Below are 27,446 nucleotides of genomic sequence, written 5' to 3' on the forward strand. Positions count from 1 at the left end.
GAAAATGGCAACCCACTCCAGTACTCTTACTTGAAAAATCCCATGGATGGAGAAAGGTTGATTCATTTTCTTTAGGGTGTGTAGCCAGTTGTATTAGCAAAATACAAATTGCCAAGTTAACTCAAGAAAAGTTAGCAAACTTGAATAAACTATCACAAAAGACATTCAGTTCAGTTCAGATCAGTCGCTCAGTCATGTCCGACTCTGCGACCCCATGAACCACAGCACGCCGGGCCTCCCTGTCCATCACCAACTCCTGGAGTTTACCCAAACCCATGTACATTGAGTCGATGATGCCATCCAACCATCTCATCCTCTGTCGTCCCCTTCTCCTCCTGCCCTCAGTCTTTCCTAGCATCAGGGTCTTTTCCAATGAGTCAGCTCTTCCCACCAAGTGGACAAAGTATTGGAGTTTCAGCTTTAACATCAGTCCTTCCAAAGAACACCCAGGACTGATCTCCTTTAGGATGGACTGGTTGGATCTCCTTGCAGTCCAAGGGACTCTCAAGAGTCTTCTCCAACACCACAGTACAAAAGCATCAATTCTTCAGCGCTCAGCTTTCTTTATAGTTCAACTCTCACATCCATACATGACCACTGGAAAAACCATAGCCTTGACTAGATGGACCTTTGTTGACAAAGTAATGTCTCTGCTTTTATATATGCTATCTGGGTTGGTCATAACTTTCCTTCCAAGGAGTAAGTGTCTTTTAATTTCATGGCTGCAATCACCATCTGCAGTGATTTTGGAGCCCAGAAAAATAAAGTCAGCCACTGTTTCCCCATCTATTTTCTATGAAGTGATGGGACCAGATGCCATGATCCTTAGTTTTCTGAATGTTGAGCTTTAAGCCAACTTTTCCACTCTCCTCTTTCACTTTCATCAAGAGGCTCTTTAATTCTTCTTCACTTTCTGCCATAAGGGTGGTGTCATCTGCATATCTGAGGTTATTGAAATTTCTTCCTGCATTAAACACACTTGTTCCTTTTTAGTTATTGTTGTTTTTTAACTGGAGGATAACTGTTTTATAGTATTGTGTTGGCTTCTGCCATACATCAACATGAATCACCCATAGGTATATGCATGTCCTCACCCTCTTGAACCTCCCTCCCACATCCCACTCCTCTAGGTTGTTACAGAGCAATGGGTTTGAGTTCCCTTGTCATACAAAAAATTCTCACTGGCTATTTTGCATATGATAATGTATATGTTTCAGTGTTATTCTTTCTTCTATCTATCTATCCCTTCTTCTCCTTCCACCATTGGGTCCACAAGTCTGTTCTCCATGCCCGTGTCTCCATTGCTGCTCTACAAATAGATTGATCAGTGCCATCTTTCTGGATTCCATGTATATGTGTTAATATATGGAATTAGTGATCCTTTTTCTGACATTTCACTCTGTATAATAGGCTCTAGTTTCATCCACCTCATTAGAACCAACTTAAGTGCATTCCTTTTTTATGGCCGAGTAATATTCTATTTATATATACAGCAACTTCTTTATCCATTCATCTAACAATGGGTATCTAGGTTGCTTCCATGTCCTAGCTATTATAAATAACATCCATGTCATTTCTGTGTGTTAGGTCATAGTAAATCTCTGAAATGCAAAACTGGTGTCCTAGGATTTTCAATAGCAAGCTTCAGCCTCTGTAAGGCCATCAGTTTGGAGGATAATTCTAAGAGACTTGTGAAAAGGCTATATGAAGCCAATATATTAGTTTCTCCATAGTTTTCTTTTTAACTCTTGTATTTCAACACATACAAAAGTGCAGTTTGAGGCAGCAAATGTAGAACTATTTACCTGTGCCTTATTTGAGATCTACTTTAGCAGAACTTTGTGGCCTGGGAGTTACTTAGCTTCTTCTATACTTTAGGGACTCACCTTATGTATTTGACTGAGAAATACAATAAAACAAATTAAATGTGATTTACCCTCAACTGCCTAAAGAGCTTTCATGTGAAAACTCTGCTTATTTTACTTTATTTTTTTAAGTTTTATTTTATTTTTAAACTTTACATAATTGTATTAGTTTTGCCAAATATCAAAATGAATCCACCACAGGTATACATGTGTTCCCCATCCTGAACCCTCCTCCCTCCTCCCTCCCCATACCATCCCTCTGGGTCATCCCAGTGCACTAGCCGCAAGCATCCAGTATCGTGCATCGAACCTGGACTGGCAACTCATTTCATACATGATATTTTACATGTTTCAATGCTATTCTCCCAAATCTTCCCACCCTCTCCCTCTCCCACAGAGTCCATAAGACTGTTCTATACATCAGTGTCTCTTTTGCTGTCTCACACACAGGGTTACTGTTACCATCTTTCTAAATTCCATATATATGGGTTAGTATACTGTATTGGTGTTTTTCTTTCTGGCTTACTTCACTCTGTATAATAGGCTCCAGTTTCATCCACCTCATTAGAACTGATTCAAATGTATTCTTTTTAATGGCTGAGTAATACTCTATTGTGTATATGTACCACCCCTTTCTTATCCATTCATCTGCTGATGGACATCTAGGTTGCTTCCATGTCCTGGCTATTATAAACAGTGCTGCGATGAACATTGGGGTACACGTGTCTCTTTCCCTTCTGGTTTCCTCGGTGTGTATGCCCAGCAGTGGGATTGCTGGATCATAAGGCAGTTCTACTTCCAGTTTTTAAAGGAATCTCCACACTGTTCTCCATAGTGGCTGTACTAGTTTGCATTCCCACCAACAGTGTAAGAGGGTTCCCTTTTCTCCACACCCTCTCCAGCATTTATTACTTGTAGACTTTTGGATCGCAGCCATTCTGACTGGTGTGAAATGGTACCTCATAGTAGTTTTGATTTGCATTTCTCTGATAATGAGTGATGTTGAGCATCTTTTCATGTGTTTGTTAGCCATCTGTATGTCTTCTTTGGAGAAATGTCTATTTAGTTCTTTGGCCCATTTTTTGATTGGGTCATTTATTTTTCTGGAATTGAGCTGTAGGAGTTGCTTGTATATTTTTGAGATTAGTTGTTTGTCAGTTGCTTCATTTGCTATTATTTTCTCCCATTCTGAAGGCTGTCTTTTCACCTTGCTGATAGTTTCCTTTGATGTGCAGAAGCTTTTAAGGTTAATTAGGTCCCATTTGTTTATTTTTGCTTTTATTTCCAATATTCTGGGAGGTGGGTCATAGAGGATCCTGCTGTGATGTATGTCAGAGAGTGTTTTGCGTATGTTCTCCTCTAGGAGTTTTATAGTTTCTGGTCTTACGTTTAGATCTTTAATCCATTTGGAGTTTATTTTTGTGTATGGTGTTAGAAAGTGTTCTAGTTTCATTCTTTTACAAGTGGTTGACCAGATTTCCCAGCACCACTTGTTAAAGAGATTGTCTTTAATCCATTGTATATTCTTGCCTCCTTTGTCAAAGATAAGGTGTCCATAGGTGTGTGGATTTATCTCTGGGCTTTCTATTTTGTTCCATTGATCTATATTTCTGTCTTTGTGCCAGTACCATACTGTCTTGATAACTGTGGCTTTGTAGTAGAGCCTGAAGTCAGGTAGGTTGATTCCTCCAGTTCCATTCTTCTTTCACAAGATCGCTTTGGCTATTCAAGGTTTTTTGTATTTCCATACAAATTGTGAAATTATTTGTTCTAGCTCTGTGAAGAATACTGTTGGTAGCTTGATAGGGATTGCATTGAATCTATAAATTGCCTTGGGTAGTATACTCATTTTCACTATATTGATTCTTCCAATCCATGAACATGGTATATTTCCCATCTATTAGTGTCCTCTTTGATTTCTTTCACCAGTGTTTTATAGTTTTCTATATATAGGTCTTTAGTTTCTTTAGGTAGATATATTCCTAAGTATTTTATTCTTTCCGTTGCAATGGTGAGTGGAATTGTTTCCTTAATTTCTCTTTCTATTTTCTCATTATTAGTGTATAGGAATGCAAGGGATTTCTGTGTGTTGATTTTGTATCCTGCAACTTTACTATAGTCATTGATTAGTTCTAGTAATTTTCTGGTGGAGTCTTTAGGGTTTTCTATGTAGAGGATCATGTCATCTGCAAACAGTGAGAGCTTTACTTCTTCTTTTCCAATTTGGATTCCTTTTATTTCTTTTTCTGCTCTGATTGCTGTGGCCAAAACTTCCAAAACTATGTTGAACAGTAATGGTGAAAGTGGGCACCCTTGTCTTGTTCCTGACTTTAGAGGAAATGCTTTCAATTTTTCACCATTGAGGATAATGTTTGCTGTGGGTTTGTCATATATAGCTTTTATAATGTTGAGGTATGTTCCTTCTATTCCTGCTTTCTGGGGAGTTTTTTTTATCATAAATGGATGTTGAATTTTGTCAAAGGCTTTCTCTGCATCTATTGAGATAATCATATGGTTTTTATTTTTCAATTTGTTAATGTGGTGTATTACATTGATTGATTTGCAGATATTGAAGAATCCTTGCATCCCTGGGATAAAGCCCACTTGGTCCTGGTGTATGATCTTTTTAATGTGTTGTTGGATTCTGATTGCTAGAATTTTGTTAAGGATTTTTGCATCTATGTTCATCAGTGATATTGGCCTGAAGTGTTCTTTTTCTGTGGGATCTTTGTCAGGTTTTGGTATTAGGGTGATGGTGGCCTCATAGAATGAGTTTGGAAGTTTACCTTCCTCTGCAATTTTCTGGAAGAGTTTGAGCAGGATAGGTGTTAGCTCTTCTCTAAATTTTTGGTAGAATTCAGTTGTGAAGCCATCTGGACCTGGGCTTTTGTTTGCTGGAAGATTTTTGATTACAGTTTCAATTTCCGTGCTTGTGATGGGTCTGTTAAGATTTTCTATTTCTTCCTGGTCGAGTTTTGGAAAGTTGTACTTTTCTAAGAATTTGTCCATTTCTTCCACGTTGTCCATTTTATTGGCATATAATTGTTGATAGTAGTCTCTTATGATCCTTTGTATTTCTGTGTTGTCTGTTGTGATCTCTCCATTTTCATTTCTAATTTTATTGATTTGATTTTTCTCCCTTTGTTTCTTGATGAGTCTGGCTAATGGTTTGTCAATTTTATTTATCCTTTCAAAGAACCAGCTTTTGGTTTTGTTGATTTTTGCTATGGTCTCTTTTGTTTCTTTTGCATTTATTTCTGCTCTAATTTTTAAGATTTCTTTCCTTCTACTAACCCTGGGGTTCTTCATTTCTTCCTTTTTTAGTTGCTTTAGGTGTAGAGTTAGGTTATTTATTTGACTTTTTTCTTGTTTCTTGAGGTGTGCCTGTATTGCTATGAACTTTCCCCTTAGGACTGCTTTTACCGTGTCCCACAGGTTTTGGGTTGTTGTGTTTTCATTTTCATTCGTTTCTATGCAAATTTTGATTTCTTTTTTGATTTCTTCTGTGATTTGTTGGTTATTCAGCAGCGTGTTGTTCAGCCTCCATATGTTGGAATTTTTAATAGTTTTTCTCCTGTAATTGAGATCTAATCTTACTGCATTGTGGTCAGAAAAGATGCTTGGAATGATTTCTATTTTTTTGAATTTACCAAGGCTAGCTTTATGGCCCAGGATGTGATCTATCCTGGAGAAGGTTCCATGTGCACTTGAGAAAAAGGTGAAATTCATTGTTTTGGGATGAAATGTCCTATAGATATCAATTAGGACTAACTGGTCTATTGTATCATTTAAAGTTTGTGTTTCCTTGTTAATTTTCTGTTTAGTTGATCTATCCATGGGTGTTAGTGGGGTATTAAAGTCTCCCACTATTATTGTGTTATTGTTAATTTCTCCTTTCATACTTGTTAGCATTTGTCTTACATACTGCAGTGCTCCCGTGTTGGGTGCATATATATTTATAATTGTTATATCTTCTTCTTGGATTGATCCTTTGATCATTATGTAGTGACCTTCTTTGTCTCTTTTCACAGCCTTTGTTTTAAAGTCTATTTTATTTGATATGAGTATTGCTACTCCTGCTTTCTTTTGGTCCCTATTTGCATGGAAAATCTTTTTCCAGCCCTTCACTTTCAGTCTGTATGTGTCCCCTGTTTTGAGGTGGGTCTCTTGTAGACAACATATGTAGGGGTCTTGTTTTTGTATCCATTCAGCCAGTCTTTGTCTTTTGGTTGGGGCATTCAACCCATTTACGTTTAAGGTAATTACTGATAAGTATGATCCCATTGCCATTTACTTTATTGTTTTGGGTTCGAATTTATACACTGTTTTTGTGTTTCCTGTCTAGAGAAGATCCTTTAGTATTTTTGGAGAGCTGGTTTGGTGGTGCAGAATTCTCTCAGCTTTTGCTTGTCTGAAAAGCTTTTGATTTCTCCTTCATACTTGAATGAGATCCTTGCTGGGTACAATAATCTGGGCTGTAGGTTATTTTCTTTCATCATTTTAAGTATGTCTTGCCATTCCCTCCTGGTTTGGAGAGTTTCTATTGAAAGATCAGCTGTTATCCTTATGGGAATTCCCTTGTGTGTTATTTGTTGTTTTTCCCTTGCTGCTTTTAATATTTGTTCTTTGTGTTTGATCTTTGTTAATTTGATTAATATGTGTCTTGGGGTGTTTCGCCTTGGGTTTATCCTGTTTGGGACTCTCTGGGTTTCTTGGACTTGGGTGATTATTTCCTTCCCCATTTTAGGGAAGTTTTCAACTATTATCTCCTCAAGTATTTTCTCATGGTCTTTCTTTTTGTCTTCTTCTTCTGGGACCCCTATGATTTGAATGTTGTAGCGTTTAATATTGTCCTGGAGGTCTCTGAGATTGTCCTCATTTCTTTTAATTCGTTTTTCTTTTATCCTCTCTGATTCATTTATTTCTACCATTCTATCTTCTAATTCACTAATCCTATCTTCTGCCTCTGTTATTCTACTATTTGTTGCCTCCAGAGTGTTTTTAATTTCATTTATTGCATTATTCATTATATACTGACTCTTTTTAATTTCTTCTAGGTCCTTGTTAAACCTTTCTTGCATCTTCTCAATTCTTGTCTCCAGGCTATTTATCCATGATTCCATTTTAATTTCAAGATTTTGGATCAATTTCACTATCATTATTTGGAATTCTTTATCAGGTAGATTCCCTATCTCTTCCTCTTTGGTTTGGTTTGGTGGGCATTTATCCTGCTCCTTTATCTGCTGGGTATTCCTCTGTCTCTTCATCTTGTTTAAATTGCTGAGTTTGGGGTGTCCTTTCTGTGTTCTGGCAGTTTGTGGAGTTCTCTTTATTGTGGTATTTCCTCGCTGTGTGTGGGTTTGTACAGGTGGCTTGTCAAGGTTTCCTGGTTAGGGAAGTTTGTGTCAGTGTTCTGGTGGGTGGAGCTGTATTTCTTCTCTCTGGAGTGCAATGAAATGTCCAGTAATGAGATATGAGATGTCTATGGTTTTGGGGTGACTTTGGGCAGCCTGTATCTTGAAGCTGAGGGCTGTGTTCCTTTGTTGCTGGAGAATTTGCTTGGTATGTCTTGCCCTGGAACTTGTTGGCCCTTGTGTGGTGCTTGGTTTCAGTGTCGGTATGGAGGCGTTTGATGAGCTCCTGTCAATTAATGTTCCTTGGAGTCAGGAGTTCCCTGGAGTCAGGGTTTGGACTTAAGCCTCCTGCTTCCAGTTATCAGTCTTATTTTTACAGTAGTTTCAAAACTTCTCCTTCTATACAGCACCATTGATAAAACATCTATGTTAAAGATGAAAAGTTTCTCTACTGTGAGGGTCACTCAGAGAGGTTCACAGTGTTACATGGAGAAGAGAAGAGGGAGGAGGGAGTTAGAGGTGACCCAAATGAGATGAGGTGGAATCAATAGTGGAGAGAGTGGGCTAGCCAGTAGTCACTTCCTTATGTGCACTCCACAACTGGACCACTCAGAGATGTTCATGGAGTTATACAGAGAAGAGAAGAAGGAGGAAGGAGACAGAGGTGGCCAGAAGGATAAAAGGGGGGAATGAAAAGGAGGGAGACAGATTCAGCCTGTAATCAGTTCCCTAAGTGTTCTCCACTGTCTGAAATACACAGAAATTCACAGAGTTGGGTAGAGTAGAGAGGGGTTAGGGAGGAGACACAGGCGACCTGGTGGAGAAAAAGGAGAGTCCAAAGGGAGAGAGAGCAGTCAAGCCAGGAATCTCACTCCCTAGTGAAAAATGGGTCCTGAAGATTGGGTTCTTAAAGGTACAAAATTGCTAACAAATACATAAAAGCAAAAATTAAAAATCTAGAGTAGAGTTTGGAATGTCAAAAATACGATGTTAAAGAAAAGAAGAAGGAAAAGAAAGAGAGAAAAAACGAACAAAGAAAAACAAACAAGGTCGCGAAAATTATATTCAGCCATTAAAAAGAATACATTTGAATCAGTTCTAATGAGATGGATGAAACTGGAGCCTATTATACAGAGTGAAGTAAGCCAGAAAGAAAAACACCAATACAGTATACTAACGCATATATATGGAATTTAGAAAGATGGTAACAATAACCCTGTGTATGAGACAGCAAAAGTGACACTGAGGTATAGAACAGTCTTATGGACTCTGTGAGAGAGGGAGAGGGTGGGAAGATTTGGGAGAATGGCATTGAAACATGTAAAATATCATGTATGAAATGAGTTGCCAGTCCAGGTTCGATGCACGATACTGGATGCTTGGGGCTGGTGCACTGGGACGGCCCAGAGGGAGGGTATGGGGAGCAGGGAGGGAGGAGGGTTCAGGATGGGGAACACATATATACCTGTGGCGGATTCATTTTGATATTTGGCAAAACTAATACAGTTATGTAAAGTTTAAAAATAAAAAAAAATAAAATTAAATTAAATATGTAAAAAAAAATTAATAAAAAAAAAGAAAGAAAATACAGGAACAAAATTGATAACTAATACCAAAAAGCAAAAATTAAAAATCTAGAGTAGAGTTTGGAATTTTGAAAATACAATGTTAAAAAAAAGGAAGAAGAAAAATAAAGAGAGAAAACAAACAAACAAACAAAAGCAAACAATGTCACAAAAATTATAAGGAAAATACAGGTACAAAATTGATATCAAATACCAAAAAGCATAAATTAAAAATCTAGAGTAGAGTTTGGAATTTCAGATATACAATGTTATATAAAAGAAGAAGAGAAAGAAACAGAGAAAAAAAAATCACAGAAATTATAAAAAAAAACTACAGGTACAAAATTGATAACATATACCAAAAAGCTAAAATTAAAAATCTAGAGTAGAGTTTGGAATTTCAAAAATACAATGTTAAAGAAAAGAAAATAAAAAAAAAAACAAGGTCAAAAAATTATAAAATGTATATATATGAAGTTTGTTGAAGAAGAAAAAAATAGGGTCTTTTTTTTTTTTCAAAGTAATAGGCTATAAAAGTAAAAATTAAAGGAACAATAGAGGACTTAAATTTTTTTTTTTTAATTAATAAAAAAAGAAAGAAAGAAAGAATGATCGTAAAAATAGTAAAAATATATCTAGGACTTTCTCTGGTTTTGTTGTGAGTATTGTGGGTTCAGTTCATTTTTGGCTAGTTCCTTGGTCCGACTTTTATTTCTCAAGATCTATAGGCCCTTTCCTACGTAGTCTGTAGTAACCACAGGGTTTTAATCTATTGTCTGTAGCTTCCAAGGCGTTTCCCTCTGTTATAACTTCTTCTGTTTGCTGGTCTCTTCAGTGTCTGGTTTCCGCCCTGACACAAAGGGGACGGTGGAGGACACTTTTTTTTTTTTTTTTTTTTTAGGCTCACTTGTTCAGTCCTGCTGTGGGGAGGAGGGAGGGATGCTGCAAACAAATAACACTGGTGTGCGCTCACAGTGCCTCAGCCACACTGGGTCTGCCCCCACTCATGGCACGTGTAGCCTCCCTGCCCACACTGCTCGGGCTCTAGGTTGTTCCGCCGGGAACAATCAGAGGCCGGCCCTGGGCTGCATGCACCTCCCAGGTCCAAGCTGCTCAGGTTCAGGCACTTGGGTAGTCCTCAGAGGCACAGACTCGGTTGGGCCTGAGTTTTGTGTTCTTCCCAGGTCCGAGCAGCTCAGGTGATGAGGTGTTTGGCGAGCGCCAATGCTGCGACTTATTGCCTCCCCACCACTCGGTTATCTGGGCGTAAAACCTGCGCACTTTCTCAGGCAGATGTTGACCGTCCAGACCCCCAAGAAGTTTTAGTTAGCAAAGAAGCCTGCTTATAGTTTTATAGATAATGTCTCTCTGGGGCTGCGATTGCCCCCTTCCGGCTCTGGCTGCCTGTCACCGGAGGGGGAAGGTCTGCAGCCGGCTACCTCTGTTCAGGCCTTTGTTCCGTGTGCGGGCCTGGCGGTGTCTTAGGTTAGGGCTGGCTTTTCGCGTGGTAGATATCCCGCAGTCTGGTTTGCTAGCCCAAATTATTTCGCTCAGATAGCGCTCAGGGTATTCAAGCCAGATTCTTACTCTAAGCAATGCAGCCCGCGCCGCGCCTCCCTGCCCAGCCCCCGCTTGCTAATGGCGTGTGCAGGCATCTGCGCTGCTTCTCCGCTGGGGGAGTTACTGTAGGGCTCGCAATCTGTGAGTTTTAATTGTTTATTTATTTTTTCTCCCTGTTATGTTGCCCTCGGTGCTTCCAAAGCTCGGCACAGATTCGGCAATGAGAAGGTTTCCTGGTGTTTGGAAACTTCTCTCTTTTTAAAACTCCCTTCCTGGGACGGAACTCCGTCCCTCCCTCTTTTGTCTCTTTTTTTGTCTTTTATATTTTTTCCTACCTCCTTTCGAAGAGTTGGGTTGCTTTTCTGGGTGCCTGATGTCTTCTGCCGGCATTCAGAAGTTGTTTTGTGGAATTTACTGGACGTTTAAATGCTCTTTTGATGAATTTGTGGGGGAGAAAGTGTTCTCCCCGTCCTACTCCTCCGCCATCTTGGCTCCTCCCCCAACTCTGCTTCTTTTAAAATTAGCCTTTATTGGAACAGAACAGACTCTTTTACCTCAATGTAATCCCTGTCCCATTGGCCTTCTTTAAGCCATAGCTGTGCTGTATAAGTCAGGTCAAGTTTAGCCACAAAGAAACACACAGACCATGATTACTAAGCCTCATATTCCCTCAACAATTCAAGTCCAGCCACATAGTGACAATGAAAGCCACAGTAAACCACTGAGGTAAAAACAAAAACACCCCCCCACACACACACAAAATAAACAAACAAACAGTGGCTTAGATTTCCTAAGGCTTCAAATTTCACTCCTATCTTTCTGTGCACTGCCCACATTTTGGCCAAGGGTTTATTGCTCTGTGTTTTCACCCCATGAACCAGTAAGTTAGGGCTAGAAAAGGCCAATCAATAATGTTCCTCTTCTCCTGAGCTTGGAAAAACACCCAAAAGTATACTCAGGAATTAAAAAAAAAGGTGATGGGAAGAATATCTGCTTTTATACTGATGTGAATTAGAGAATGTGGCTTGACCTATAGCCATACTCTACTCTCTCATATGCTCCCTCAACTCAACCTGTGAATTGAACCGCCTGCAATGCAGGGAATGCAGGAGACATGGGTTCAATCTCTGGGTCAGGAAGATCCCCTGGAGAAGGAAATGGCAACCCACTCCAGTATTCTTGCCTGCAAAATCCTGTGAACAGAAGAGTCTGGTGGGCTACAGCCCAAAGTATCTCAGAGAGTCAAACACGACTGAGCGAATAAGCAAGCACAAGGCCTCATAAACTCAGACCTTGTAAAAAAGAACCTTCCTAGTAAAGTGACTAATAGATAAGGAGGAAAAAATGTGTGTCCTAAAGATTTTGTATTCTGAAACAGAGAAAGGAGTTGAACTATTTATCTCAGTTCCTTCTTCCCCTTGTCAAGATCAGAGAAGTCTTTCCTCCCTCCCTTGTAAATGTGTTAGTGAAGAAGCAGAGAAAGCCTTCCTGAGAAGCAGCACTCTCTCTCCACTACTGAAATGTAAAGCCAGGAGGCAGGTAAGTTCCCCTGCTAACTTTTATGATTGTTGTTGTTGTTCAGTCGCCAGGTCGTGTCCAACTTTTTGTGACCCCATGGACTGCAGTACGCCAGGCCTCCCTGTCCCTCACCATCTCCCGGAGTTCACCCAAGTTCATGTCCATTGAATTGGTGATGCTATCCAACCATCTCATCCCCTGCCACCCTTTTCTCCTTTTGCTTTCAATGTTTCCCGGTTTCAGGGTCTTTTCCAATGAGTTGACTATGCTAGTGTGCATTTATATGTATACTTTATGATAGTATGCATGCTGCTAAGTCACTTCAGTCGTGTCCGACTCTGTGCGACCCCATAGACGGCAGCCCACCAGGCTCCCCTGTCCCTGGGATTCTCCAGGCAAGAACACTGGAGTGGGTTGCCATTTCCTTCTCCAATGCATGAAAGTGAAGAGTGAAAGTGAAGTCACTTAGTCGTGTCCGACTGTTCGCAACCCCATGGACTGCAGCCCATCAGGCTCCTCTGCCGATGGGATTTTCCAGGCAAGAGTACTGGAGTGGGGTGCCATTGCCTTCTCCAGATAGTATGCATATAAAGCTCTTTATAGCTGATGAAGTACTTAGCTCTGATTAAGATTTGGGTTGAGACACAGGAGTATGACATGGAAACTGAGTTCTATCAGAGAAACAGAAATGTGCTAGATTTTTGGTAGCTGGAAAGGTTCCTTTTAAAGAAAGGATCAGGATAGATGAGAAGGAGAGCCATACAATTGAAGGGTATGTTTAGGGAGCAGTGATGGTCTAGTGTTGCTAGAACACTGGAGAACACGACTAGAAACAAGGGTGGAAAGCTATGCTGAAACTAGGTTTCCAAGCCCTTAATTTCATACTAAAAACTTTGGAGTTTATTGCATAGTTACTCATTTAAGGTTTTAAGTAGAAAAATGATTTTGGTGTTTACATTTTTGAAGGATAATTCCATGAGTAGTTACAGTAATGTAGGGACAGCTTTGAAATGCAGAAACAGAGTTCAGCAGAGAAACATGGTTGTAATAAAGAATTGTGAACAATTCTATGCCTGCTATTTTAATAGAATTAAGAAGCTAGCACTCAGATTAATTTGGAGAGTTGAAAATACCATATGGAGGAATGTTGCAAACTCAGAGAAAGGACAGGCTAAAAGAGATTCAAACATGGTAGCACCTTTGAATTGTTGACTATGCATGTTGCCACCTTTCATTTACCCCATATCAGTCACCCAAGCTATGAATTTCTCTTAAGTAATTCCAAAGCCCATGATTCACTTTTCCATTCCCAACTATCTCTACTTTTTCAAACCCTTGTTACCTTATTATACCTGGGTGAATTTGGCCTGCACTAATCATTGGCTGATCTTAACATCTTCACAGAGTTTTCATTCTGTATTATCTTTAGGGATTAAATTTATGATATTATCTTGCCTCACTTGCATGGATCTGGTTGAGAGTTTGCTGCTACTGCTGCTAAGTTGCTTCAGTCATGTCCGACTCTGTGTGACCCCACAGATGGCAGCCCAACAGGCTCCACCGTCCCTGGGATTCTCCAGGCAAGAATATCGGAATGGGTTGCCATTTCCTTCTCCAATGCATGAAAGTGAAAGGTGAAAGTGAAGTCGCTCAGTCATGTCTGACTCTTAGTGACCCCATGGACTGCAGCCTACCAGGCTCCTCCATCCATGGGATTTTCCAGGCAAGAGTACTGGAGTGGGGTGCCATTGCCTTCTCCAGGTTGAGAGTTTACACAGAGCCATATGGACATGAAATATTGGCTTTCTTTCAATGTGTGTATGGATGAAGGACATATACAGGCCTTTTGATTCTCTTGCAGATTTAATTTATCCATCTTGTCACAGGTGAGATGCTCTGACACGTGTCTGAGGGGACTTACTGCCTGAAAACTGGAAGCCCAATGCCTAATGCATCTGAGTTAGCAGAGGAAATCAAAGGAAGAAAATAGACCTTCCTTGTAGTTTTTGAACCAAAACGACTCCCACTGACAGAAAGTTAGGCACTTGCCAATTTTACCAAGTTGATTTCTCTTTCCAAGAGGAGGAACAGCTTATAGAATAGAGTTGGAAATGTTTCTAGTAGTAGCAACCTTCCCCTTCCTGGAGACTAAAATAGAAGTTTCTAAACTTTGTGAACGAATGTAGGGGAGGCAGGAGCAGAATCTTATAGTACATTATTCATCTTATGTATTATTTTCTAATGTTTTAGAATGTGCTCCTCTATTTCTAGTTTGAAATCTCTTAGAGACCAGAGCCCATGCATATTGCTTTAGTTTCCTCTCACATCAATGAATGTTTTGAATAGGTATATTTAGATTTTGTTGTAAACATGTAAAATGGGGTGTCATGTGGGAAAGTCTCACTGCTCTTCAAAATCTAGATAATATTGGCTTGAACTCTATAATTCCGTGCCTTTGCAAGATTTCTGTCAATTTTCACGGCTTTGTATTTTCATGGTCTTGCCTGAATGCTGGTCTCATGCTTCTGGATGTGCTGTTTAGTAGTGTATGCATTTAATTCAGAAGTGGTCCTTAGAATATTTGTTGGTTTACACAGAGTCAAAGCATCTGAGTTTACTAGGTTTGACTGGTGAGATGAGAGTTGAAGAGAGGGGTCCCTTGATGCATAACTTAGTCAAAAACATGTATACCCACATTATGCATCCCTGTTCCCTAAAATCCTTTATGCTTACTCTTCAGAGATTTCCTGTCTTAGTCATAGGCCCAGGCTTTATGTTTTATATTCTCTCTAAGCCTCTCTTTTCCACCCCCTTTTTTGTTTCCTGTATATACCTTCCCATGCTGCTGCTGCTGCTAAGTCGCTTCAGTTGTGACTGACTCTGTGCGACCCCATAGACAGCAGCCCACCAGGCTCCCCTGTCCCTCGGATTCTCCAGGCAAGAACACTGGAGTGGGTTGCCATTTCCTTCTCTAATGTATGAAAGTGAAAAGTGAAAGGGAAGTTGCTCAGTCGTGTCCGACTCTTAGCGACCCCATGAACTGTAGCCCACCAGGTTCCTCCATCCACGGGTTTTTCCAGGCAAGAGTACTGGAGTGGGGTGCCATTGCCTTCTCCGTACCTTACCATACTTCCCTAGAAACTGTAAATGATTCAATCTCTATTTTGCTAATCTAACCTTCTCCAGCTCCTTTTCCCAAACCAAATCCACTAAGATGCTCAACACAGGACTTCTAAACATCCATGATCCATTAAGTCTATGATCTATTTTGAGTTAATATTTTTATGTTAAAAGTTACCCAAATGATACTTTAAAATTTCATTTTACAATTGTTCAGTACTAGTATATACCTATATAATATATAACATAGTATATGTATATTTATTATATATGCCAGAGAATAAGGTCTACTCCCTTAGGAGTGATTTTTGATATAAATATTAATAACAATTTTTTTCTGTTAAACTTAGGATAATATCCTTTCATATCTGATAGTTTACTCCTACTTTAATAATAGAAAATGCATATTAAAACTGTATTAAGAAATCTCAGTGCCAATATTATATTAAGCCTTGTAAAATATAGAATAAAAATGAGTCTGAGAATAATAAGACTTTGCATAATTTTAATTCAGGACCCAAAGCTTAAATATTTGCCTCTGCTAATAGTGCTTATAAGAAACCAAAACAACCCCCCTCCCAACAGTTTCCAATATTGATTGATCATGTGACTTTCTTGTATATCTTGTATATTTCAGATATATTTTGGATACATAAAGACAACCAGGTACAAAGAAGTCCAATGGAAATGTCAATTGTGAACTTTATTAAATTAGGATTAAACCCAATGAACTCCATATCTCTATGAACAGGAGAGAGTGAGAGGGATATCCCAAATATAGAGGCAATGCAAGTGCTGGGAATAGTAAATCTAAGGTCACTATCCCTTTTCCTTATCTGAGGAACCTGCTTCATCCAGGTAGCTAACAGTCAGTAGTCCTGGTCAAGGGCATAAACTCTTTCTGGTAGTTATTACATTTAAACATGAAGCCTTATAATTCTTTTTTTTTTTCATACTTATGTCATCAGCATTTCTTTTCTATTCAACATAAGTTTCTGGAATCATTCACAATGTTAACATCTTCATGTGACTGACACAGGACACATTACTATATTTTTATACTATATCAATAATTTCATAAGTTTGGTAATACCAAAAATCTGCATTTCAAACAAGTTACTTAAATTACCCTATGTAACCATAATTAATCATTTCATTGTTAATGGAATGATGTCAGATAGTGAAAAGAAGTTATCCTATAAAGCCATGCCAAACCCATAGTCACCCCAAAACTCACTACTGGACATATCATTGCACTCCAGAGAGAAGAAATACAGCTCCACCCACCAGAACACAGATGCAAGCTCCCCTAACCAGGAAACCTTGACAAGCCACTAGTCCAACCCCACCCACAGGGAGCAAACTCCACAATAAAGAGGAATCACAAACTTCCAGCCTATGGAAAGGCCACCCCAAACACAGCAATCTAAACAAAATGAAAAGGCAGAAAAATATTCATCAGATAAAGCAACATGATAAATGCCTACCAAACCAAACAAAAGAGGAGGAGATAGTCTACCTGAAAAAAAAAAAAGAGGAGGAGATAGGAGCTAGTAAAGATGATCCAAAACCTTGAAAACAAAATGGAGTTACAGATAAATAGACTAGAGACAAGGATTGAGAAGATGCAAGAAATGTTTAACAAGGACCTAGAAGAAATAAAAAAGAGTCAATCAATATTGAATAATGCAATAACTGAGATCAAAAGCACTCTGGAGGGAACCAACAGTAGAATAACTGAGTCAGAAGATAGGATAAGTGAGGTGGACAATAGAATGTTGGTAATAAATGAAGCAGAGAGGAAAAAAAATAATTAAAAGAAATGAGGACAACCTCAGAGACCTCTGGGACAATGTTAAACACCCCAACATTCGAATCATATGAGACCCAGAAGAAGAAGACAAAAAGAAAGGGCATGAGAAAATGCTTGAGTAGATAGTAGTTGAAAATTTCCCTAAAATGGGGAGGGAAATAGCTACCTAAGTCCAGGAGTCCCAAACAGGATAAACCCAAAGCAAAGCAACCCAAGGCACATATTAATCAAATTAATTAAGATCAAACACAAAGAGCAAATATTAAACATATCCAGGGAAAAGCAACAAATAACACACAAGGGGATCCCCATGAGGATAACAACTGAGCTTTCAATAGAAACTCTTCAGGCCAGAGGGAATGGCAGGGCATACTTAAAGTGATGAAAGAGAAAAACCTACAACCCAGATTACTATACTCAGCAAGGATCTCATTCAAATATGAAGGAGAAACCAAAAGCTTTATAGACAAGCAAAAGCTGAGAGAATTCAGCACCACCAAACCAGCTCTTCAACAAATGCTAAAGGATCTTCTCTAGACAGGAAACAGAAAAGGTTTACAAACTCAAACCCAAAACAACAAAGTAAATGGCAATGAGATCATACTTATCAACAATTACCTTAAATGTAAATGGGTTGAATGCCCCAACCAAAAGACAAAGATAGGCTGAATGGATAAAAAAAAAAAGACCCCTATATATGCTGTCTATAAGAGACTTCAAACCAAGGGACACATACAGACTGAAAGTGAAGGTGGGAAAAAGATACTTCATGCAAATGGAGACTAAAAGAAAGCAGGAGTAGAAATACTCATATCAGATAAAATAGACTTTAAAATAAAGGCTGTGAAAAGAGACAAAGAAGGACACTACATAATCATCAAAGGATCAATGCAAGAAGATATAATACTTATAAATATATATCCACCCAATATAGGAGCACCATAATACATAAGGCAAAGGCTAACAAGTATGAAAGGGGAAAGTAACAGTAACACAATAATAGTGGGAGACTTTAATACCCTATGGATAGATCAAGCAAACAGAAAATGAGCAAACACAAACTCTAAATGATACAATGGACCAGTTAGACCTAATTGATATCTATAGTGTATTTCACCCCAAAGAAATGAATTTCACCTTTTTCTCAAGTGCACACATAACATTCTCCAGGATAAATCACATCCTGGGCCATAAATCTAGCCTTGGTAAATTAAAAAAAAATTGAAATCATTTCAAGCATCTTTTCTGATCACAATGCATTAAGATTAGATGCCAACTATAGGGAAAAAAAAACTGTTAAAAATACAAACATATGGAGGCTAAACAACATGCTTCTGAATAACCAACAAATCACAGAAGAAATCAAAATACACATAGAGACAGATAAAAATGAAAACATAACAACCTAAAACCTATGGGATTTAGTAAAAGCTGTGCTAAGGGGAAGGTTCATAGCAATACAAGCTTACCTCAAGAAACAAGAGAAAAATCAAATAAATTACCTAGCTTTACACCCAAAGCAAATAGAAAAAAAAAAATGAAATGAAGAACCCCAGGGTTAGTAGAAGGAAAGAAATCATAAAAATTAGGGCAGAAATAAATGAAAAAGAAACAAAAGTAACTAATAGCAAAAATCAACAAAACTAAAACCTGGTTCTTGAGAAGATAAATAAAATAGACAAACCATTAGCCAGATTCTTCAAGAAAAAAAGGGAGAAGAATCAAATCAACAAAATTAGAAATGAAAATGGAGAAATCACAACAGACAATACAGAAATACAAATGCTCATAAGAGACTACTCTCAGCAACTATATGACAGTAAAATGGATAACTTGGAAGAAATGGACAAATTCTTAGAAAAATATAACCTTCCAAAATTGAACCAGGAAGAAATAGAAAATCTTAACAGACTAATCACAAGCACGGAAATCAAAACTGTAATAAAAAATCTTCCAACAAACAAAAGCCCAGGACCAGATGGCTTCACAGGTGAATTCTACCAAAATTTTAGAGAAGAGCTAACACCTATCCTACTCAAACTCTTCCAGAATATTGCAGGGGAAGATGAACTCCCAAACTCATTCTATGAGGCCACCATCACCTTAATACCAAAACCAGACAAACACGCCACAAAAAAAGAAAACTACAGGTCAACATCACTGATGAACATAGATGCAAAAATCTTCAACAAAATTCTAGTAAACAGAACCCAACAACATGTTAAAAAGATCAAATATCATGACCAAGTGGGCTTTACCCCAGGGATGCAAGGACTTTTCAATATTCACAAATCAATCAATGTGATACACCACAGAAAAAGAAATAAAAGGAATCCAGATTGGAAAAGAAGAAGTAAAACTCTTACTGTTTGCAGATGACATGATCCTCTACATAGAAAACCCTACAGACACCACCAGAAAATTACTAGAGCAAATCAATAAATATAGTAAAGTTGAAGGATATAAAATTAATACATAGAAATCCCTTGCATTCTTATACACTAACAATGAGAAAGCAGAAAGAGAAATTAAGGGAACAATTCCATTCACCATTGCAATGAAAATAGTAAAATACTTAGGAATAGATCTACCTAAAGAAACAAAAGATCTATATATACAAAACTATAAAACACTGGTGAAAGAAATCAGAGGACACAAATAGATGGAGAAATATACCATGTTCATCAATTGGAAGAGTCAATATAGTGAAAATGAGTATACTACCCAAAGCAATCTATAGATTCAATGCAATCCCTATCAAGCTACCGATGGTATTTTCACAGAGCTAGAACAAATAATTTCACAATTTGTATGGAAATACAAAAAAAAACCTCGAATAGCCAAAGCAATCTTGAGAAAGAAGAATGGAGCTGGAAGAATCAACTTGCCTGACTGCAGACTATACTATAAAGCTACAGTCATCAAGACAGTATGATACTGGGACAAAGACAGAAATATAGATCAATGGAACAAAATAGAAAGCTCAGAAGTAAATCCACGTACCTATGGACACCTTATGTTTGACAAAGGAGGCAAGAATATACAATGGAAAAAAGACAATCTCTTTAACAAGTGGTACTGGAAAAACTGGTCAACCATGTGTAAAAGAATGAAACTAGAACACTTTCTAACATCATACACAAAAATAAACTCAAAATGGATTAAAGATCTAAATGTAAGACCAGAAACTGTAAAACTCCTGGAGGAAAACATAGGCAAAACACTCTCTGACATAAATCACAGCAGGATCCTCTATGACTCACCTCCTAGAGTAAGGGAAATAAAACCAAAAATAAACAAATGGGACCTAATTAAACTTAAAAACTTTTGCACAACAAAGGAAACTATAAGCAAGGTGAAAAGACAGCCTTCAGAATGGGAGAAAATAATAGCAAATGAAGCAACTGACAAAGAATTACTCTCAAAAATATACAAGCAGTTCCTGCAGCTCAATACCAGAAAAATAAATGACCCAATCAAAAAATAGGCCAAAGAACTAAACAGACATTTCTCCAAAGAAGACATACAGATGGCTAACAAACACATGAAAAGATGCTCAACATCACTCATCATCATAGAAATTCAAATCAAAAACCACAATGATATACCATCTCACACCAGTCAGAATGGCTGCTATCCAAAAGTCTACAAACAATAAATGCTGGAGAGGGTACAGAGAAAAGGGAACCCCCTTACACTGTTGGTGGGAATGCAAACTAGTACAGCCACTAAGGAGAACAGTGTGGAGATTCCTTAAAAAACTGAAATAGAACTGCAGTAAAACCCAGCAATCCCACTGCTGGGCATACACACCGAGGAAACTGGAATTGAAAGAGACACATGTACCCCAATGTTCATCACAGCACTGTTTACAATAGCTAGGACATGGAAGCAACCTAGATGTTCATCAGCAGACAAATGGATAAGAAAGCTTTGGTATATATACACAATGGAATATTACTCAGCTATTAAAAAGAATGTTTTTGAATCACTTCTAAGATGTGGATGAAATTGGAGCCTATTATACAGAGTGAAGTAAGTCGGAAAGAAAAACACCAATACAGTATATTAACATATGTATATATATATGGAATTTAGAAAGATGGTAATGATGACCCTTTTGCTGTGAGACAGCAAAAGAGCCACAGATATAAAGAACAGACTTTTGGACTCTGTGGGAGAAGGTAAGGATGGGATGATTTGAGAGAACAGCATTGAAACATGTATATTACCATATGTGAAATAGATCACCAGTCCAAGTTCGATGCATTTGAGTGCCCTGGTTGTTCCAGGGCACTCAAAGCCAGTGCCCTGGAACAACCCCAAGGGATTGGATGGGGAGGGATGTGGGAGAGGGGTTCACAATGGGGGACACATGTGCACCCATGGCTGGTTCATGTCAATATATGGCAAAACCACCACAATATAGTAAAGTAATTAGCCTCCAATTAAAATAAATAAATAAATTAAAAAAATGTTATCCTAAATGGCATGTACTCAAACTCAGCAAAGTCTTGAACACTCATTTTAAACCATATTTACTTGCACTGGAATAGGATAACAATCAATCTCATTGAGATAGGTCATTGAGGATCTACTATAGGGTCATGACTGAATTCTCAAATCTGAGATGATGCTCTAAGAATCATATACTAATTTTAAAAAGGGATTCAGGGTAGTGGTTATGTAAAAAAAGGCAAGGCTGGCATTTCATATGAGCTGCCATTCCTCCAGAGTGCCAAATGTGGTTTCATTAGCAATCAAAATGAATGTAAAAGCTATTATACTATTGAATTCTGATGTTCATAATGTAGTATATTGTCCAACTAAATGATCTGTCTGATCAAGGGGATAGAAGTGCACATAAGGTCAGCATTATATTGCATATGTATTTATCATTAGAATCAAAATTTAGCCAGTGTCCATAGAGTGAACATATTATGTAATCCTACAATGTCTTTTTAAAACTTTATCTTACCAGCACAATTGCATGTGATGTCTTGAGTTTGTTTGCATCACCCATAATGTTATCCTGATTTCATATTCAGTATGAACCCCTGCTCTGGTCTGACTACTCCCAATAGCAGGGTGTAGTCCTTGCCTGGTCCTTGCCTGATTAGCCTAATGGATCAAGGAGGTGGCAGAATTGGTACTTTAAGATAGGGGAACTAGTATATTTGTGCTTATTTTCATGTCATTCTCAGATACTTGGGAAGCACATTAAATCTCAAAAATGGAAGAATCTTAGAAATCATTTTTTCTCTCTGCATCCATGGCCTTTCTTCAGGTGTCTGCTCCACCTTCATCTCTTCCATAAACTCTTCATTAGTGCTCCATCTTTGCTCTGCAACTTTGGAAATAATCTCTCCTTACCTCTGATCTTTCGTGATTTTTGTGCTTATCCTATGCACTCATTATTGCCTGTAGCTATCACATTTCTGTCTTATCCTTCAGAAGCACAGTGTAGTCTCTGAATCATCATTACATGCCTTATAGGATTCGCATGGTAGGGTGGTGCTAGTAGTTAAAAACCCACCTGCTAATGCAGGGGGCATAAGAGATGTGGGTTCGACCCCTGGGTTGGGAAGATCCCCTGGAGGAGGAAATGGCAACCCACTCCAGTATTCTTGCCTGGAATATCCTAAGGACAAAGGAACCTGGAGGGCTGCAGTCCATAGGGTTGCAAAGAGTCAGACATGACTAAAGCTACTTAGCATACAGGCATGGTCCAGGGTAGGGCTCAAAAAATGTGTTGGCTGAATGATGAGATACAATTCTGCTATGGGATCCTTGAGAGCTAACAACATTCAATTCCAGCATAGTAACTTATCAGTGACATTTTGTATCCTGTTTGGTGAAGATCTTGGGGCCCAGTTTATGAGTTCCTCAACATCCCTGCCACTTGAGTTCCCATCCTGTCCTTGAAACCTCCCATGATGGTGAGCTCACTTCTTCTCAAGACAGTCCATTCCATTTCAGACATCTCCAAGTATGACTGTCTTCCTATGTTTCCTAAGAGTGTTCTGACTTCAAGACTTAGATTTATTATCAGCCCAGCTGAAGCTATTTTAACTTAACTAAGCTAAAACTATTCTCTTGTTTTAATCAGTCTGAAGCCTAGAGCTGTCCACATTATACCTGACTTTGCTGGAATTTTCAGTACCTACTTCCCTTTTTTTAAACTTCCTTTTAATTGTTATTTCTTTAACAGATTCAGAGGGCTGGAAGAAACCTAGAGGATAGCTGGTTCATCCTTCTTAATTATTGGAGGATCAAATTGAACCTCGAGAGAGAACAGAACTTGCTGAAGGTCACACAGAGTCAGTGGCCTTAGTTGCAGTCATCAGCCAAAAGGGAGTGAGGATACAGTCTCAGCTGCTGGCCTGCTTAAAGGAGCCAATAGCTATTTATTCCCACATATTTCAGATAGACAGTAATACCATATGTCATAACAGACGCTTTTCACTTTTGAAATACAATATTAATGGCATGAACTTAATTATAAACATAAAAAAAACCCCAAACTGTCTCCCTCCTTCAACCTCTTGTTTACTTGCTGGCATATTACATATGACCAGGCAGACAACTGTTTGTCTTCTGTCAACTGATTGAGGAATGATGTTGGGTGGGTGTAATTCTTATGAAGAAGAGAGAATCAGAAATTCACCATAGGAACATGCTTGAGTAATAAATTTGATGATATAATTTTTAGCTATGAGACAGTTTGATTCTCAGAGTTGAATAGCATTTAATGTTATCCACTGAAATGCATTTGGATTTAACACAGGAAACAGATGATATTTGGTCTGAAAACACTCTGTGAATTTACTTTTTTTCACAGATTGTTGCTTACTTTTTAAAATTTTCATGTTCTCCCCTGCCAGGGAATGACAGTTGTATTAGATTATATAACTGACAATAGTGAATTGGGGAAATAGATGGTTTGAGTGGAAAGTTGGTCCTGTTTATGGGGAACATACTCAAAAAAGTTCATGTTGTACATGCTTTAACTTTGTTCTGGAACTAAAATATAGACAATATATGGGACAATCTGCTAAATTTTAGGGAGATGTGTGCCTAATTGGGGGTTCCAGAGTGAATTCTGATTTTATTCTTTTCCTTATCTCTCTGGCCTGTTGCTTCAGAAAAACTCTTTATATCTGTGTGTCATATTTTATTTTAAATTCATGTTCTGACTGTATTAGTTGATCTTTGATCATTTCAGTTTTTCAGTAGAAAACAGTTTTAATTCTCTGCAATATAACAACTGTATAAAGATACAGGACAGGTATTCACCACTACAGTATAGGAAGTACCTCAAATAACAAGTAAATGTGTGAGTAAATTTTGTTAAAAGAATTTCATCAAGGTTTATAATTCTGGAGCATATTTGCAAAGCTATGTGATGAGCTACATTTTTATGTCTTTTGTTTGGGTCAGTTTAACTCACTTACTCTGTAAAAGCTAAAGCCACTTCTGTATACTCAAGGGTGGGTTCCACATTACCTATCCAGTAGATTCCTCCTTTATATCTCTCTGCAAACTGAATGTTCCACCTTTACCTATCTCTTTTATAATCTTTGAGCACATCTAGTACTTCTGTCCTTTGCTTCTGCAGTTTCCTCATTCTGGAGTGCCTGAGGGACTTGTTTGAAGTCACGCACATGGTAAGGGCCAAATTTGGATTATCTGTCAGTTCAGTTCAGTTCAGTTCAGTCTCTCAGTCATGTCCGACTCTTTGTGACCCCATGAATTGCAGCATGCCAGGCCTCCCTGTCCATCACCAACTCCCGGAGTTCACTCAAACTCATGTCCATCGAGTCTGTGATGCCATCCAGCCATCTCATCCTCTGTCATCCCCTTCTCCTCCTGACCCCAATCCCTCCCAGCATCAGAGTCTTTTCCGATGAGTCAACTCTTCGCATCAGGTGGCCTAAGTACTGGAGTTTCAGCTTTAGCATCATTCCTTCCAAAGAACACCCAGGACTGATCTCCTTTAGGATGGACTGGTTGGATCTCCTTGCAGTCCCAGGGACTCTCAAGAGTCTTCTCCAACACCACAGTTCAAAAGCATCAATTCTTCTGTGCTCAGCTTTATTTATAGTCCAACTCTCACATCCATACATGACCACTGGAAAAACCATAGCCTTGACTAGATGGACCTTTGTTCACTAAATAATGTCTCTGCTTTTTAATATGCTGTCTAGGTTGGTCATAACTTTCCTTCCAAGGAGCAAGCATCTTTTAATTTCATGGCTGAAGTCACCATCTGCAGTGATTTTGGAGCCCAGAAAAATAAAGTCAGCCATGTTTTCACTGTTTCCCCATCTATTTGCCCTGATGTGATTTTGCTTCTAAGTCTTAACAATAAGCAGTTTTCAGATGAATCAGAGTGGTTAACTCAGTTGATCTGAGTGCCATAATACCAGTTCAATCTCTAAAATAGAATATTAAGGAACAGGGGAAGAAAATGAAATATCTAAGATATGATCATTTAAAAATATCAGTATGCTAACCTCTGAAATGTATAGATCAAGCCACTTATTTCAATAGAATAACATATAACCACATGCCGATATATATTGCTTATCTATTAGAAAAGGAAATTAATATCATTGCTCTGCTGTAAGGACATCTACACAAAAAGGTCTGGGGTTACTGGTAACCACAAGTAGTCCTAAAGAGTTAAAGTATATCTTGAAGTATTTCTTAATTGAAAGAATAAATCCAGCTTTTAACAGCATTTTTCTTTTTTCATATTGGCTCTTCTTCACAGATACTTTATTTTTTTTTTTTGATTTTTTATAATTTATTTTATTGAAGTATAGTTGATTTACAGTATTGTGTTAATTTCTGCTCTATAGCACAGTGATTCAATTCTGTATACATCCTTTTTTATTTTCTTTTCCATGATGGTTTATCACAGGATATTGAATATAGTTCCCTGTGCTATACAGTAGGACCTTGTTGTTGAACATTTTCTATAAAATGGTTTGCATTTGCTAATCCCAAACTCCCAGTTCATCCCTCCCCCACCTCCCCTCCTCCTTGGCAACCACATCTATTCTCTATGCCTGTGAGTCTGTTTTTGTTTGGTAGATAAGTTCATTTGTATCATATTTCAGATTCCACAAAATAAGTCTTGCACTTTGATTTTATTCTCATATTTCCAACTTGTATAAAGTACCTATTTGACGTTTGGTTTTCACCTTAAACGTCATGTATTCAAACCTTCTCTGACCGTGTCTCTCAGACTTGAGAACTTGTGATCATAGTTCATTGGTCTTCAGAGGACATCAGCTCTGGCTCATGTAAGCAAATAAGGAATTTATTGGAAGGCTATTGAGAAATGGATAGGGCTACATCCACTGTCTCTGCTTCTTTATAAATTCTGCTTTAGGTTTTATTTATTTATTTTTTCACAGATACTTTAAATTATAATTATTATACTTGAGCATGTGTTTCATCTTAGGTATATAACTAAGCATGTTATATGGATTATGTTTAATTTTCACAATAAATTACAAAGTAAATGTCCTATTTTCCTGCCTCACCACCTATATTTTTCCCCCAGAACTTTTCATTCAGAAATATAACCTGCACACTGAAAAGTACATAAGATCCATATGGACAGTTTTATAAATAACTATTAAGCAAATACCTGTGTAAACACTATCCAGACCAAGAAATAGAACATTTTATATAGGAGATTTGGAATAGCTACTGAAGGCAGAGAGAGCAGAAACCAGCCAGGCAAACCCATACCAGTTGCAAACTCCTTCCTTTCCCCTTGTGTTCATACTTTCTTGATTTTTATAGTAATACAGTCTTTGCTTATCTGTATGATTTTGCCAACCATGTATGCATCCCTAAAAAAAAAAAGCTTAGTTTTTCTATTTTTGAACCATGGATAGATGGAATCCTATTATAAGTATTATTTTGTGTCTTGTTTTTGCTTAAATTTACATTGGAAAGGTTTATTCATGTTATTGCACGTGACTTTAGTTTGCCTATTCATTTTTAATATTTCATAGTTCCCATTAAATGAACACACCAGTTAATTATCCATTCTACCGATAATGTCAATTTGGGATATTCCTAGTTTGGGGTTATGAACAATGACTCTTGGTGCACACATTTCTTTAAGGCATGTACCTAACAGTGGGATTGCTGAGGCTAAGGGTATGTGTGCTTTAACTATGCTGGATAATACTGCTATGTTTCCAAACAGAGTGTATGAGTTTATGTTCCCACCAACAGTGTACAGTTCCTGATGTTCCAAATCCTGGCCAACAATTGTTATTAGACTTTTATGTTTTTCCAATCTTTAGGGACGTTTAGTGTTAATTCACGGAGAAGGCAATGGCACCCCACTCCAGTACTCTTGCCTGGAAAATCCCATGGATGGAGGAGCCTGGTGGGCTGCAGTCCATGGGGTCGCACAGAGTCGGACACGACTGAATTGACTTAGCAGCAGCAGCAGCAGCAGTGTTAATTCATTGTTTAAATTTTCATTCACTCTAACTGCCCGTGATGTTAAGTACCTTTTAAAAATATCAATATGCTTATTGGTGATTAGAATTTTAACTTCTGTGAAACTATTTTTAAAATTGGATTTTTTTTTTCATTTATCTGTACTTCTCATTGAATT

The 27,446-nt window shown here is 38.1% G+C and overlaps 1 protein-coding gene across 2 annotated transcripts in view; it reads left to right on the forward strand.

Moving 5' to 3' along the window:
* GRM1 (glutamate metabotropic receptor 1) overlaps positions 1 to 27,446 on the forward strand; it is a 431,554-nt gene that overhangs the window by 65,013 nt on the left and 339,095 nt on the right. The gene's annotated exons all lie outside the window — the stretch shown is intronic.

Source organism: Bubalus kerabau, chromosome 9 (assembly GCF_029407905.1).
Source record: "Bubalus kerabau isolate K-KA32 ecotype Philippines breed swamp buffalo chromosome 9, PCC_UOA_SB_1v2, whole genome shotgun sequence".
NCBI classification, from domain to species: Eukaryota; Metazoa; Chordata; class Mammalia; order Artiodactyla; family Bovidae; genus Bubalus; species Bubalus kerabau.